A 14,238-nucleotide genomic window follows, 5' to 3' on the forward strand; every position below is an offset into this window, starting at 1 on the left:
CTCCAGGGGCAACATGTCCATGGCCTTGCAGTGAGAGAGTTGGCCAGCCTTAAGGACAGTCCTGTCCACAGAGGGCCTGTGGAGTGGGCCACCCAGGCCTAGAAATCCCCACTGATGTAGGGTCTCCTTGGAAGGTGACCATGGCCCCTGTGCAGGTGTTCTTTGGAGCCATATTTTATAAAGATAGATTCTGAGCAAGGTGGTCCCACAAGGTGATGGGGGGGGGGCATTTCTTATAGGGTTAAAGGGCTTCTTTGGAGCCACCACTCGTCTCCCAGCCCTGGCTTTGCTGCATTGTGCCCAAGACAGGTGGCTGCCCCTGTCTGGGACTCAGGATCCCTTTCTATAAAATGGAAGGATAGGGATGATGGGGGGTGGGGGAGAGGGCATGGTAGCACCTCCTGGCGCCAGTGGACCATGATTCCACATACACCAGCATTGTAGGCAGATCCCAAAGGGGATTTCCTCTGGGGAGAAAGTGGGACACCCCCACGGGATACCTTTGAAGGCTGCTGAGGCTGCATCAGCGTTGCCTGTGTTCCAAGGGCAGACAAGCTCATCTTCCTATTCTCCCTCCTCAGGCCCAGCACCACATCCCACTTCTACCCTGCTCCCTTTGGCCGCTTGCTGGACACCCTGGCCGGGCCCAAGCATTCCCCATACTTAAAGCAGGGTAGGGAAGAAGGTCTGTGTTCAGGTCCCAACACCCTTGCCAGATGGACCGCTTCATTCTAGTTACATGGCCCCTCTGCCTCCGTTTCATCATCTGTAAAATGGGGCTGATAATAAGTAGTAATTAAATGAGCCACAACATGAAAAGTTCTTAGAACAAACAGTACCTGGCACGTAGCAATTGTCCAGGCAATGCTACCTCTCAGTACTACTATTTGTAACATGTATGAATAGCATCTCTTCTGCCCAGCGGCTCTCAAGTGGAGCTGCCCTTATGGCAATCTAGCATCCTGGAGGGAGCACTGGATTGAGAGTCCTGAATCCACAGCTCTCACATCAGTCACCCCGACAGTCAGGGGCAGGGGTCCCTTCACCTCTCCTAGCCTCCATTTCCCCTTCTGTCAGGTGGCTCCCCTCATTCCCCAGAGCACTTGAGAGTCCTAAATGTCTATTGAATGTTCTTAAACTCACAGCCATGACTCTGTGCCAACAGGACCCCTTTCTGTCTTGTGGATGTATCCCTGCCTCAGAGTCTGCCCCATCATGGTTTGTTGAATGAATGTGTTACCTGTGGAAGGTGCAATGTACTGTGGTGCAGCTGTCTATCAATACGGAATTCTATCATGTGGCAGGTGCCTTGCCAAGGGCTTCATGTTCCTCGTTTTGTTTAATTCTTAAAATCCGTCTAAGGTTCCTCCTACTCCAGGGATAAGGACAGAAATCTGGAGGGTGGTCTACAAGTCCCCCACTCCTCTCCTGCCCCTTGCTCACATTCTTCCCCTCTAGGCATTCAGGCCCCCTTTCAAGTTCCTTGAAAATTGCCAAGCTCTATCTAGCCTCAGGGCCTTTGCACATGCCATTCCCTTTGCCAGGAACACCACCTCTCCTTTTGCCTAGAGAACTCCTGCTCAGACTCCAGACCTCAGCTCAGTGACTCCCCCCTTGGGGAAACCTTCTGCAACTCCCCCCTCTACTCCCACCAGGGGTGACCAGGTCTTCCTGCTGAATGTGCTCATGGCCTCTGCCCCTTCATCTTGTACCCTTTTGTCAATTTACATTGGTTTGTGGATTCATCTCGCATCTGTCTCTAAATCCTCTTGAGAGTAGACACAATGACTTTCCTGCTGTATCCTCAGCACCGAGCATAGAACCTGGAAAGTAGTAGACATCAGTGGATATTTGCTCAACAAATGAGCAGACAGAGAAGCAGGAAACTGATGACACCATGCCTAGTTTACAGGTGAGAAGCCTGAGGCCAGAGAGATCAAGAGACTTGCCCCAAATCACACAGCCCATCAGAGTGGAGCAGGATTTGAGCTAGTCCATGGGGCTCTGGCTACTAATCTCTCTGGACCCACCCCTCTCCCATGTTGGGGTGCGGTGGAGGACAGAACCAGAGGCGCTCCCAGAGGGAGGGGGCTTCAGTGACAGGATAAGGGCTTCAGTCCCCCTCAGAGCCCTGCTCCTTAGAAACCTTATAAGGATATGAGCCCATAACCTCACTTCTCCTCTGTGAGCCTTCCGGGAAAGATCTGTGTTCTAATTCTGGCTCCAGCTATGTGACCCTGGGCTTGTCACCTCCACTCCCCAGATCTCAGTTTCCTCGTCAGTAAAATGTGGAGTGATGCTCTCCACATAGCAGGCTAATGGTGTGTGCATAGATATGTGCATTAGCACATGGGAAAGCTCTCAGCGGAGATAGCTGACATGTTCCCTGCGGCCTCCAACCTATTCTGATGACACACTAGCAGCCAGAATGGGTGCGTTTCAGTCCCTAACTCCTTACTGGTTACAATCCCAACAGTGTCCACTTGTCCAGCAGTCAGTGCGTGGGTCTCTCAGCTGCAGTATTCTCTATTGTCGCACCTCAGCTCCCGTCCTCTCTGGGAATCCTCTCTCCCTGCTGGGCCCCACCACCTCCTCAGGAGGAGAACCTCCAGAGAGATGGCAGGCTGTGGGGCAGACTGCTAGGTTTGAATGCTTGGTCCTGTGCCACACAGCTGTGCTCCCCCAAGCAAGCCACTCGCCCTGCCTGGGCTTATTCTTCACCTGTAAATTGAGGGTTGATAACACTAAATTCTCCTGGGTAGCAATGAGGAGTAAATGACAGCTCTTGTGTTAAGTGCCTGGCACATAGTAGGCACTTAGCAAATGACAGATTCCCTTTTCTCTTCTCTTGACAGTCCTAGCTCCATCATCCCTACTCCTTCTGTTTCCTCTTTCCTTCTCCTCTTCTTTCCCCAGGGAGTCAGCCTTCTGGCAGGAGTGAAAACACACACACACACACACACACACACACACACACACAAATGTCAACTAGGAACCCCAGCACAGTACTTCACATTCTGTGAGAGCTAAATAAATATTTTTAGACCGAATAATCCTGAAGAAATGAATTACTAATGGTAAAATGTCAGGCTATAGGTGGCTGGGAGGGAGCATTGAGGGATAGGGCCTCCTTGGGTGTTCAATTCACCTTGAGTTCAGCCCTGGGTTCAAGCATCCTATTCCCAGTTGAGACCTCACTGAGGAACGTCAGAGTGAAGTTCAGGTCCTCCTTTGTCCTTCACAAGGTGGGCATGCAGAGAGAGCCCCATTCATTGACAGGCTCAGGAAAAAGCAACTCTTAACCCAAGACCTCCAGCAAGTGCAAAGAATATTTGCAGAGCTACAGAGAGATGCAAATACCAGTTCAAAACCACCAGGGGAATTTCTTTTTCATTCAACAAACCTGCACTCATCAGTTCAATCAATATTTATTGAGGTTCTGTGCCCAGTGCTGAGGATACAAGCAAATGAGATCCCCAGGATCCCCAAGGATTTCCCCCAACCTGATGGGCATGACATAAAAAGGTTAATAGCAACAAACTCTTGTTGGGGGTTGGAGATGATGGAGGGGAAATCAGGGAAGGCTTCAGAGAGGAGGGGTTGCTGGAGCTGAAGCTTGAAGCATGAATAGGAGTTCTCCTGGCAGAAAAGTGGGAAGGGAAGGCATCCCAGGCAGAGCTGATGGTGTATGCAAAGACACAGAGGCATGGAAATGCAAGAGTGTGTTTGGAGAGCAGGAGAGGCCTAGTGTGGGGGAAAACGGATAGAGGATAATGGGGAGGGTCTGGAATAGTCATGAGCCTCTCATGAGCCCCTCATGAGCCTTGGAAGGACTTTGGGTTTTATGCTAAGGGCACAGGGAAGCCAAAGAGGGCTTAGAGGAGTTGAGAAGCTCTCTGAGGTGCAGGGATGGGTAAGCAGGGGAAGGATAGCAGGAGAAGGAGGAGGGAGACCAAGGTGAGGAGGCAGGATGGACAGATGGGAGTGGGCAGTGTGTTTGCATGTGCATTAACCAAAGGGATAGCATGGATGAGACCATGTTCCCCAGGCCTGGAAAAGGCAACCTCCCCCAGGGAGCCCTCCCATAATAGTTCTTGATTCCCCAGGCTCTGTGTTCTTGCAGGAGAGAAAGTACCAACTCTCTAACTGGCCACTGTTCCTAACATCTGGCCTCACAGAGGGGCAGCAAGGTCAGTCAACACCACACACCTTCCCTGCCCCACTGAAAGGCTAGGGGAGGCCTTCCAGGCTCTGGTTTTCCTGACCTGTGGGAAATTAAGTCCTGTGGTTCCCTGGATACAAGTTCACACCCACCTCCTTTGGGGTCCTTGGGCTTAGCGCGAGGACTCACGCAGTCCTGGTTTCAAGCCTCATTTCCCAAACTCACTGTATGACCTTCGGCAACATCATTTCACCTCGCTCTACCTCACTTTCCTCATCGGTAAAATGGGGATGAAAAATAGGACCTACCTCCCAGGATGTTGTGGAGGTCATACCATGAGCCGTACGGTAGGATGCTGATATGAATGGTGCCTCAAGTTAGAAGTCAGGCTGAACCCTTCTTACTGAGGGAGCATGAACCAGTGGGGGGAGCCAGGCACTGGGGGCCTGGGTTTGTGGGTCAGAAGTCTGCACTGGATTGGCAGGTTCTTAGAGGCCAGCCCTGCCCATGCTCTATGGGGGAGGGATCTGAGCCATCATCCAACAGGATGAAGGGTTAGAAGAGACCCCCCACACACACACCGCCACAACATTTCCCAGGGGCCTTCTGGAGAATCTCGCCCTCTGTGTTTATTCTGTGCTTATTCTATTAATAACAACTGCCATTTTCCGTTAGCCTGCAACCCAGGCAAATAGGTATTATTATTCCCATTTTACAGATGAGAAAACTCAGGGAAGTTGAGTCCTTGGCCCAAATACTGCCAGTAAGTGAAAGAGCAGGGATTTGAATCCAGATCTGAGTGACCACCAAACCAGGATCAGGTTGGCTGAGGAAGTTTTGGACCTCTGTGGGATGGGTATAGGGCCCCAAGGTGGGTTGGAGACTTGGGAAAAGCCAGGCCACATAGTCCCCAGACACACATTCTATGGCCCCTCAAGGTCATGGTCCTAGGAGAGCGTGAGTCATATGCCTTAGAGTAAATTTAGTCAGGGACAGAGGGAACGGTCTCAAACTCAAGTGGGTCCAGTCTGGGCTCAAATCTTGACCTTGGCCCTCACTGGTTCTGTAACTCCTAAGCAAGCCACTTGAGGTCTCTGAGCCTCCATTTTTCCCTCCTATAAAATGGGAAGAAGCCCAGTCTCTCCTGAGGTGATGTGTGAAGGCCAGACAAGGCAGCGATGTGAGGGGCCTTTGGAAATAGCTTCTCATCCTCCAAGAGCTCCGGCCAGAAGCTCTTTGTGACAACAGTTAACCTGCCCCAGGACCCCTGTCGAGGCGTCAAAAGACCCTGAGTTGGACGAGGCAAGGGTAGATGTGGTCCTCATTCCTACTTCCCTTCAAGAGGGGGAGGCAAAAGAGAATCTGTCTCCCAGAAAGGACACAGCTGGCATCTGATTGCATTTGATTCTGCCTCCCTGAGACCCGTCTGGACCTACATCATCTGTCTCCTTTATGCAAACTGCCTTCATCAGACTGGACCTCATCCCTACCCTTATCCCTGGGTAGACTGACCCTCTACTTCCCCTACTCTCTGGCTCTAGGATTTCTCCCCCGAGACATGGTCTGGACAACTAAAGACTGTTTGAAAATCAGACTGGGCTGGCTCTCCCCTCAGCCCTGCTCTATTTCTCATACCTTCCCCCAACCCTAACCCTCAATCCTTGTTCACCATAAGCCAAATCATGCTGGAGGCAGAAGCTATCAGTAATCCTCCTGGCCAGCCTCCTGCCTCTCTCCCCCTCTTCCCCGTGGGTGACCCTGCCTTGTAGTTTCTAACCTTCCCGGAGTTGCAACACTGGCACCATTGTTTGTCAGATTTCACAACACCTCTGCCTGCCCAGTACCCCCTGCCCCCCAGCATATCCTGGAAAGACAGGCCAGATGCCCTAGGTGTGCCTGCTGCCTAGGGGAGGCACAGGGAGCAGGGCAGGGGACGAATGTCTGTGGCTAGGTGACCTTGGGCAAGCCATTTACGTCCTTTTCTTGAGGCCTCAGTTTGCTCAGCCGTAAAATGGGAGAAATGGTTAGGAGCCCGTGAAGGTCCTTCTGGTTCTGACATGTGATAAATCAAAATCACACAGTACTGGATTCATTTAAGCCTTTATTGTGGCACCTACCACATGCCAGGAGCTGGGGCTCTGGAGACATAGCTGAAGTGGTCACAGCTCAGTGAGGGAGACAGATGTGTAGACCATCACAATGCCGTGTGCTCAGAGCCAGGCCAGACTCATGAATTGGTTCTTTGGGTGGAATCAGGAAGGACTATCTGAGGAAGCAGCATTTGAGCTGGACTTTGAAGGATGAATAGGAGTTCATGGGCGAAACATACTGAAAAACCTTCAGACTCTGCGGGTCGACATTTGGGCTGCCTCGGAAGTTAGGGGGCAGCCTGTAATTGGGGTACACACACACAGAGGCTGAAGCACAACAAGGCCTGAAATACCAAGGAGATGGGAGCTTAACCAGATGTCCATTCTAGTCTTAGGTTCTGGGAACAAAAGTCCACGAGCTCCTGAGAGTTTGGTGTTGGCTGGTGAGGGCCCAGTGCATCCTAAACAGGGGCCAGCGCGCAGGCAGGACTCAGGACTTTCAAGAGGATGAGTGTTGGGGCTCCCACCCGGCCCACACCTTGCTGGCCTTCACAGATAGGGAGCCATGGGCCTGGCGTCCTCAGGCTTAGGTCACAGGTTTGATTTACCCCCTCCTGGCTTGAGAGACCTTACCCTGGCTACCACACACAAATTTCTCATTGTAATTCAGGTGCTCACAGCAGTCATTATCGTGGTAGGATCAAACGACTCACTGTTTTGCAGTGGGCTTTGCAAACTGTAAAGTGTGCTGGACGCCGAAAGGATTATTGCTGTGGCAGTGGTGGCTCGTAACTGGCCCCTTGTGGGGCTGTTTGTTTTGTAATCAGGAAAAGTGGTTTCCTCCCCACCCCCCCCCACCTCTGCCCGCCAATGATGTCGCAGAAATAACGGTGGGATTCCTGGCACAGACACATTTACTCCAACCAGACGTGAGCTGCAATGAGCCTTTCACCCTCTGCCCCTTTACTGCCCACCCTAACCCCGGCCATCTCAGAACACTCTTATTTCGCCCTGTGTAGGAGGAGAGAGGCTGCCCCTAGGCCCTGGGGAAGGGGTGGGTGACTCCTGGCTTGGCCTCTCCTAAGGTGGGATCTGACTGAGAGGTCTACCTGGAGGGGGACCAGTGGAGCCCCTCATCTGTGCCCCGAAGAAGGAGCCAACATGGGAGCTCCCTGTCCCGGGCCACTGGTGGGGGCAAGAGCTTCTCTGAGCTGTGTCTTAGGTGGAACCCCAGCCAAGTGTCTTCCCTGCCTGGCCCAGGAGCAGAATGGGACCCCTTGGTGGGGTTAGGGAAATAAAGAGCAAGGAGTATCAGCACGGCCCTGCTGACAGAGGCCCTGCCGCTGGCACTCGCTCCCAGCTCTTTGCCTCCCTCGGCCCCTCTGCCCGGCCAGGTTCTGATTTTGGTGCAGTGCAGACTTTCAGCTTAACGAGACAAATTGATATTCTGTGCCAGCCCAGGGATGGAGAGGCAGCTCGGGACGCTCAGGCTCGGGCGGGCAGCTCAGAACTGGGCAGGGGGTGGGGACAGGGGAAGGAGGCAGCTTCAATCTGGAGCTGCCTTCCAGGGCCACCCCCAGCCCTGACCCTCCTCCAGTATGCGCCCCCTCCACGCTGACAGGTGCCCTGAGACAGTGGTCCTGAAGGTCCTCCCACTTTCCATGCCGTCCTCCCAAGCAGGGCACCCCTCCTCTAAAGGGGTAGGGCAGTGGAAAGGGAGGCCTCAGAATCCAAGAGAAGCCCCTTCACCTACTGTGACCTCCTAACCTTGATCTTGGGTCTGTCCTCCCACCAGTCTGGATTTAAAGGGGCAGCAGGTCTGAACTTAAACGGGTAGCAGATGAGGCGGGAAGAAGTGAGCGGTTGGCTGGGGGGTGGGGATTGCATTCCTGCAGACTCCTTATTGGGGGTCCCTGGAGTCTCTGGACATGGCCAGCCAACCCCAGTATGGTCAGTCCCCCAACTCATCACAGATGTCCCTGTAGATGTAGTGGATACAGGAGACGTGTTTGTAGACACCCCTGACGGTGTGCACCTGTGAGCAGAGAAACCGCCTAGCCTCTTGAAGGGGTCTTCTGCCAGCCCTGCAGCCCCCAGGCAGGTGGGAGTACCCATAGGTAGGGCTACAGGGCTGCTGGGGTGGCGTTTAGATGGCAGCGGGGAGCTCAGTACCGGCTCTGCTATGTTGGACCTGCAGCCACAGATGTGTTTAGTCTCTGTGGAGTCCATTGCTCTCCCCCATGTGACCTTTGCCCCCCTTTGGTCTGGGGGTGCCCTGACCAAAAAGAGGGGGACACCAGAGCCCCTGCATAGCCGAAGGAGTCCCTCAGAAAGTAGGGGGTGACCTGGGGCCATTTGAGCAAAATCTTTCCCTCTCCCTTTTTACGGTCTCCCGATGACCACCATCAGTCGCAGGACGCCCTCCACTCAGGCTCAGCCCCGACAGTACCCTCACCATGCCCTTGACATTCCCTCCTACTTTGGGGGAGCAGGCATATTCCTGGGACTCTGCCAGCTTCAGTTCCTCATGATCCCACGGGAGGAATTAAAACCGCAAACAACACCGTGGTGGTTCGGTCCACACACCCCCGCCCCCACTCTCCTCCCCCAGTCCCCCCACCAGAACAAGCCCTCCCCGCGTCCCTCCCTCCGTCCTCCGTCCTCCGCCCCCTCCCCCAGCCTCCGGCAGCTCAGCGGCAGGGGCGGCCTCTGCCTCCCCCGAGATTGCATTTTGCCAGCGAGATGCTCTCCTAGAAGCCGGCGCCGGCGCCTCCGCCCCCCCCCCGCCCCCCCACCTGCTCGGGCAGGATGGTACAGTCTGCAGAGGGACCCGGGCACGCTGGCTGGGCTCAGCCGCGGCACCAGCTGCCGCACCGCGATTACGGGGCTGCCCGCCTGGAAACCGTGCCGGATTTGTGGTGATTTTCGTAGCCAAGTAAGTACCGGCATCCCCCAGCATGAGAAAATAAAAAATAAAAAGCGCCCCACTCCGTTCTCCCCTTCCTCCCTCACCCATTTTATTTTGTTTCATTTCATTTGATTTTTTTCAGTGCTGATGGTGGTGGCGGCAGTGTGGAGGGGGGGGGGGTGGTTGGTGGGAGCCCGGCTTGTTTATCTGGCAGCAGCTGAGGCTGCATTGGGAGCCGCCGCCGAGGGAGACACTAGCGTGAGGGTCCGTGTGCTGGGGGATAGGACGGTGGTGCTGGGGACTTGAGCAGGGGGGCTTGGACAAGCGGATGCCCAGGGTCTCAGGTAGATGCCGGCAGCCTCTGCTCAGCAAATGCCCCCGATGGATGTTATGCAAGGGCCGGCAAGCCGGTAGCAGGGGGCAAGGTTCTCTCCCCTCTGAGCTTGTCCCAGGGAGAGGCAGAGGACTAGAGGGTGCCTCCTGGCCGGCCCCCACTGGGTTGCAAGAAAGAGGCAGAGGGAGACTCCCACAGAGGGTCCTTCTGGCAGGGTGGGCTGCAGTGTGCCAGGACCACCAGGTCAGGCCAGCTAAGGCATGTGGTGGCAGGGATGAGTCCCCAGGTCCCCAAGATGGTCAGGAGGGGGGCACGAGTGGGGTGGCCAGGCCATTTTGCAGCAGTCATGCTGGGTGGTGGAGTTGGCACTTTCAGCCCGGATGCCCAGTTCCTCGGCCAGTCTGGGTGGCCTCTGGCTGAGAGCTAGGTACCTGGGGCTCCTCCCTGCCCCCTGAAGGGTCAAGACTGAGGAAATCCATCAGGGGGTCTCTGCACTCCCCATGGGTGAGCTGCGCAGCCACCCTTTGTAGCCAAGGGGTCACTCCATGCATGGCTGTCCTCTGGTCACCTAGGTTGTATGGAGAGGGGTCTCTGGGGCTGGCCTGCCCTAGTCAGGCAAGTGCCCCAGGGGTCTTGGGGCCCCCACACAGAGGCCCAGCCAGGCTCGACCTTCAGAAGGGTAAGCGAGTGGGCAGGCTCAGCCAGCAGAGGGTCTTGGCGTGACGCTGAGCGCCCCTCGCCCAGCACAGAATGGGTTCCCCTCCTTGCCTGCATTGCTCTCCAAATCACTGGGAGGAGGCAGAGCTGACGTTTGGGGCATTTCCAGGAGCTGCAGGCGCCATCCGGAGAAATTCTCCTTTGACGTGTGCAGTAGGAGGGGGCTTGGAGCGCAGGCCTCAGGGGCCTCCGCCTGTTAACTTCGTTGAAGGAGCAGTGGCAGGGAGGGGGCTAAGACGGCTCTGAGGGAACCCTGCAGGGGGAGTTCAGGAAAGATGCAAATGGCCCATATTATTTAGCTACCTTTGTACCCCCCGTCCCATTCTCGTCAGGGCATGTACACAGCCACAGATACACTTATACAAATACAGGACACATAGTAGTGTATTGTATGTGTTCAAATCATATACACATACAGAGTTCCTGTGCCCATAGATACACTTCAGCACATGTGAATACAGCTCAAATCCCTGGATACCACCTGCTCACCTGCAAACCACAGCATGCACATGAATGCATCATGCACACACACACACACACACACACACACACACACACCTGTGAATGCAGCATACCCACACATGCATGTAGCTCTAACACAGGAATGCAGGAGGCTGCATGTGGGCTAACTGGCCTGCACGTGGTGCCCTGCAGCAGCCACAAATGTGGCATGTGGCCATGTGAGGGCTGGCCCCCATGTGAAAATGACAAGCACATATTTGTGGTATCCCACAGGCCATTTCTGCATGCCCGTCCATGCATTAGCAGGTGCACAGCATGCTGGAATGTGCCCACGGGGGAGTGTAGGTTGCATATGTACAAAGACAGCCCAGGCACACAGACGCGGCACCTCTGCGGATGCTTCATGCACACATCCACCCCTCAGCTTTCAGACATCTGCCCTGGGAGTGAAGGTGCCTCTGTGGGCACTGGGGAGAGGCTTACCCCTCAGGGGACTACCTGTGAGGACACAGGGACACCAGCCAGGTGAGGGCCAGCCCAGATTCCCAGGGAGCTCTGATTGGAGTCAGGTTATTGATGTTCTATGGAGAAGGCTGCCCAGAGTTGGAAAGGGGACAGAGGAGGGGGCAGGAGCAGCTGCTGCCCACAGCCCAGACCACCAGGAGTCTGGACCAGTCCCACCACCCCACTTCTCTGGCACCAGGAAACCTGCACACTGGAGGGAGTCTCTCAGAGCTTGGGTCCAGGACACTGCCAACAGCCCCCAAGTTCTCTCCAGACCACAGATCACAAAAGCTGCCTGTGGCTCATGCTGTAGAGAGACTGAAATGCTCTTCTCCCCTTGGCCCCTCTTCCTTTCTCCCCACCTAGCTTAGATATGGGTTGGAAGACTTGGGTACATAATAGTAAGCCAGCTAGCATTCACTGAGCTAATTGTTCTGCATCCATCGCTTCAGGGGTGGGGGGGCCTCCCATGACCACATTATTCCCATGCCATAGATGAGAAGCTGCACAGAGAAGTAGAGACACTTATCCAAGGCCACACAGCTGGAACATGGCGGAGACAGGGTGGAAGCCAGGCCATTGGCTTCCCTGCCTGCCGTCTTGGACCCTCCCCTCCCTTCTTTCATGAGGCCAGCCTCAACTTAGGGTGCCAACATCTTGGGAACCAACAGTCCAAGAACTTGGGATTTGGGGATGAGACTCCAGGAAAGGGTCCAGAGAGTCTCCTGAGGGCAAAAGCAGAGCCCTCCCCAGGCACATGTGGCCCTGTCCTAGACAGCTCTGCCACCTTTTACCTGGTGGAACTGATGGCACTAGAAAGCCAATGCAGATGTGTGCATTCTAAAGTTACCTGGCCTGGACCCGTTCATAACAGGGAAACTGAGGCCCAGCCAGGGGAAAGGATTTGTCCAAGGTCACACTGTGCTTTTTGGAGAGTAGGGTGTCTTGCCAGCCTCCGTCAGGTCCCAGGTGTGAAGCAGCAGGGGCCTGTTTGGTTCCTGGTTTTCCCCAGCTGTTTGACTGCAAGTTAAAATGATGAGTGCATCGGGCCCAGCCTCTACTTCCGACCAGCTGTATGACCTTGGGCAAGCTGCTTTGTCCCTCTGCACCTCAGTCTCCTCTTCTGTGACCAGGGCATGCCTGTTCTTGCCCTGCCTTCCCCCACAGTGATCTGAGAACCTCGAGCACCCTAGAGAGCTGTGCACAGAGGTGGCATTGGCATCAGAGCCTGGAGCCTGAGCCGGCGAGCACCTTCCTGCTGCAGTTGGCCAAAGTCAGGAGGGGAAGGAAGGAAGGGAAATCTCTAGGCCGATGGGTCTCTGGCATATTAATGAACTTAGAGAATCACCTGGTAGAGGACAAATTTCCAGGTCCCCCCGCCCAGTGATTCAGGAGGTCCCGGGAGGTGTGTTTTCACAGGTGTCCCTGGGTTCTTATCTCTGTAGCTGTGTACCCAGTGGAGCGAGGTGGCTGAGTGGATTTGGGGGAGCTCAGAGGCTATCACAGCTGGGAGTAACTGGAGCATCATGCTGTTCACCTGCTCCTGTCACATCCAGAGAAACTGAGGTCACCTGGCAGTTTGTTGGCAAAATGAGACTGAGACTCAGATCTCCAGCCCTCCAGTCCCCTGTCCTGCCCCCAGCCTCTGGCTGCACCCTGCACCCCTAAATCAGGCCCTTCTCACATGGCAAACAGGGCCATCTTTCTTAGCAGTGTGGCTGGGAGGGGTGCACCTAAGAGACTCCCTGAGTCTTGAGTTTGAGTCGCCATGATGCCTCTCCCCAGCTCTATGGCAGTGAGGGAATTGGCTTGCCCTCTGTAAACCTCAATGTTCCCCTCTCTAGAAGGGCTGTTGGGAAGATTCTGAGTGATGTGTGTGAAGCAGCTGGCACATCATAGGTGCAGGGTGAAGGTTGGGGACTTGGGGGACCCTGAGGTGCACAGTGTAGTTTCTCTCGACCTCCCCCCTTAGCTCCCAAGAGGCTGCAGGAGAACTGTCTGGGGTGCAAGTTCCAGATGCCACATGCAAACACACTTTGTGGGGGTGGATGAGCCCCTTCCCCAACCTCCCCTGTAACACACAGAACAGTGTGGGAGACAGGGGTGGGTCTCTTATGTGGAATCTGGGCACCCCAGCCCACCCTGCCATCTCCAAGGCCAGAACATTAAACATGCAATAATCCATTTCTCCCTCTGAGCAGGAGCCCCAAACAAGAAACTATTTAGGGAGGATGTCCCCGTGGACAGAGACAGACAGTGGTGATAGTTGATGGGAAAGATGGCAAGGCTCTAGAGTTCAAGGCAGTAGGGTGGAGCCTCAGTTCACCCATCTGTGACCTCTCAGGCTGTTGTTGCAAGGGGCAAGTGGGGAAAGTACTGGACATTGAGTGGCAGGCTCAGGGTGTGGCCAGTATTTGTGGCTCAGTGAGTGGAAGTTGTCGAGATCGAGAATCAGACTAAGTTGTGAGCTCGAAATCTACTTCGGGCATTTAAGAATTTGACCCTTGAGTCAGTTGCTTTACCTCTTCGGGCCCTGGCCTTTGGTCTGTAAAATGGGAACAGGTGCCCACTTCGGAGGGCTGCTGCATGATGACGATACAAAATAGGGGACGCTCTCACCAACCGCTGAGAACCTACTGTGTGCCAGGGGATGTGCTGAGGGCTTCACCCTGGTCTCCAGTGGGGAGCCCCGCATTGGAGGGAGGGAGTGTTTTTAAGGCCTTAGACGCATTCCAGGAAAGCCCTCCAGGGGAGTAGAGAGCAAGATGGCCCGGCCTGATGGAGGCAGAGGGAGGAGGCCAGGGCTGCAGTCCCTGAGGCTACAGAGGTCCCCACGTGTCGGGGAGGAGGCCTGGGTCTGAGGGTCAGGAGAGTCGAGTTCCAGGAGTTCCAGGCCCAGCTCGGTCAGGGATGGATGACCTTGGCCAAGTCGTGTCAGTCCCCAGGTCTCACGGTTTCCCCTTGAAAGAGGGGGCAGCGATCCTGCCTGCCTCGTGTCCTCTGTGAGGGTAGAGTCTCCTGCCAGCTGGCCCTTGGGCTGAAGGGCCTGAGACACTGCAAG

The 14,238-nt window shown here is 55.0% G+C and overlaps 1 protein-coding gene across 14 annotated transcripts in view; it reads left to right on the plus strand.

Moving 5' to 3' along the window:
- The window catches only part of ATP2B2 (ATPase plasma membrane Ca2+ transporting 2), a 385,851-nt gene that overhangs the window by 203,471 nt on the left and 168,142 nt on the right, over positions 1 to 14,238 (plus strand). Inside the window, exon 1 of one of the 14 annotated variants that reach the window (XM_058725998.1) lies at positions 9,050 to 9,187. The exons of the other annotated variants lie outside the window; for them this stretch is intronic. The gene's annotated coding sequence lies outside the window, so the exon portion shown is untranslated. Of the gene's footprint in view, positions 1 to 9,049; positions 9,188 to 14,238 lie in introns of those variants that run through there. 14 annotated transcript variants of the gene reach the window in all.

This window comes from Neofelis nebulosa, chromosome 4, assembly GCF_028018385.1.
Source record: "Neofelis nebulosa isolate mNeoNeb1 chromosome 4, mNeoNeb1.pri, whole genome shotgun sequence".
Lineage (NCBI taxonomy): Eukaryota > Metazoa > Chordata > Mammalia > Carnivora > Felidae > Neofelis > Neofelis nebulosa.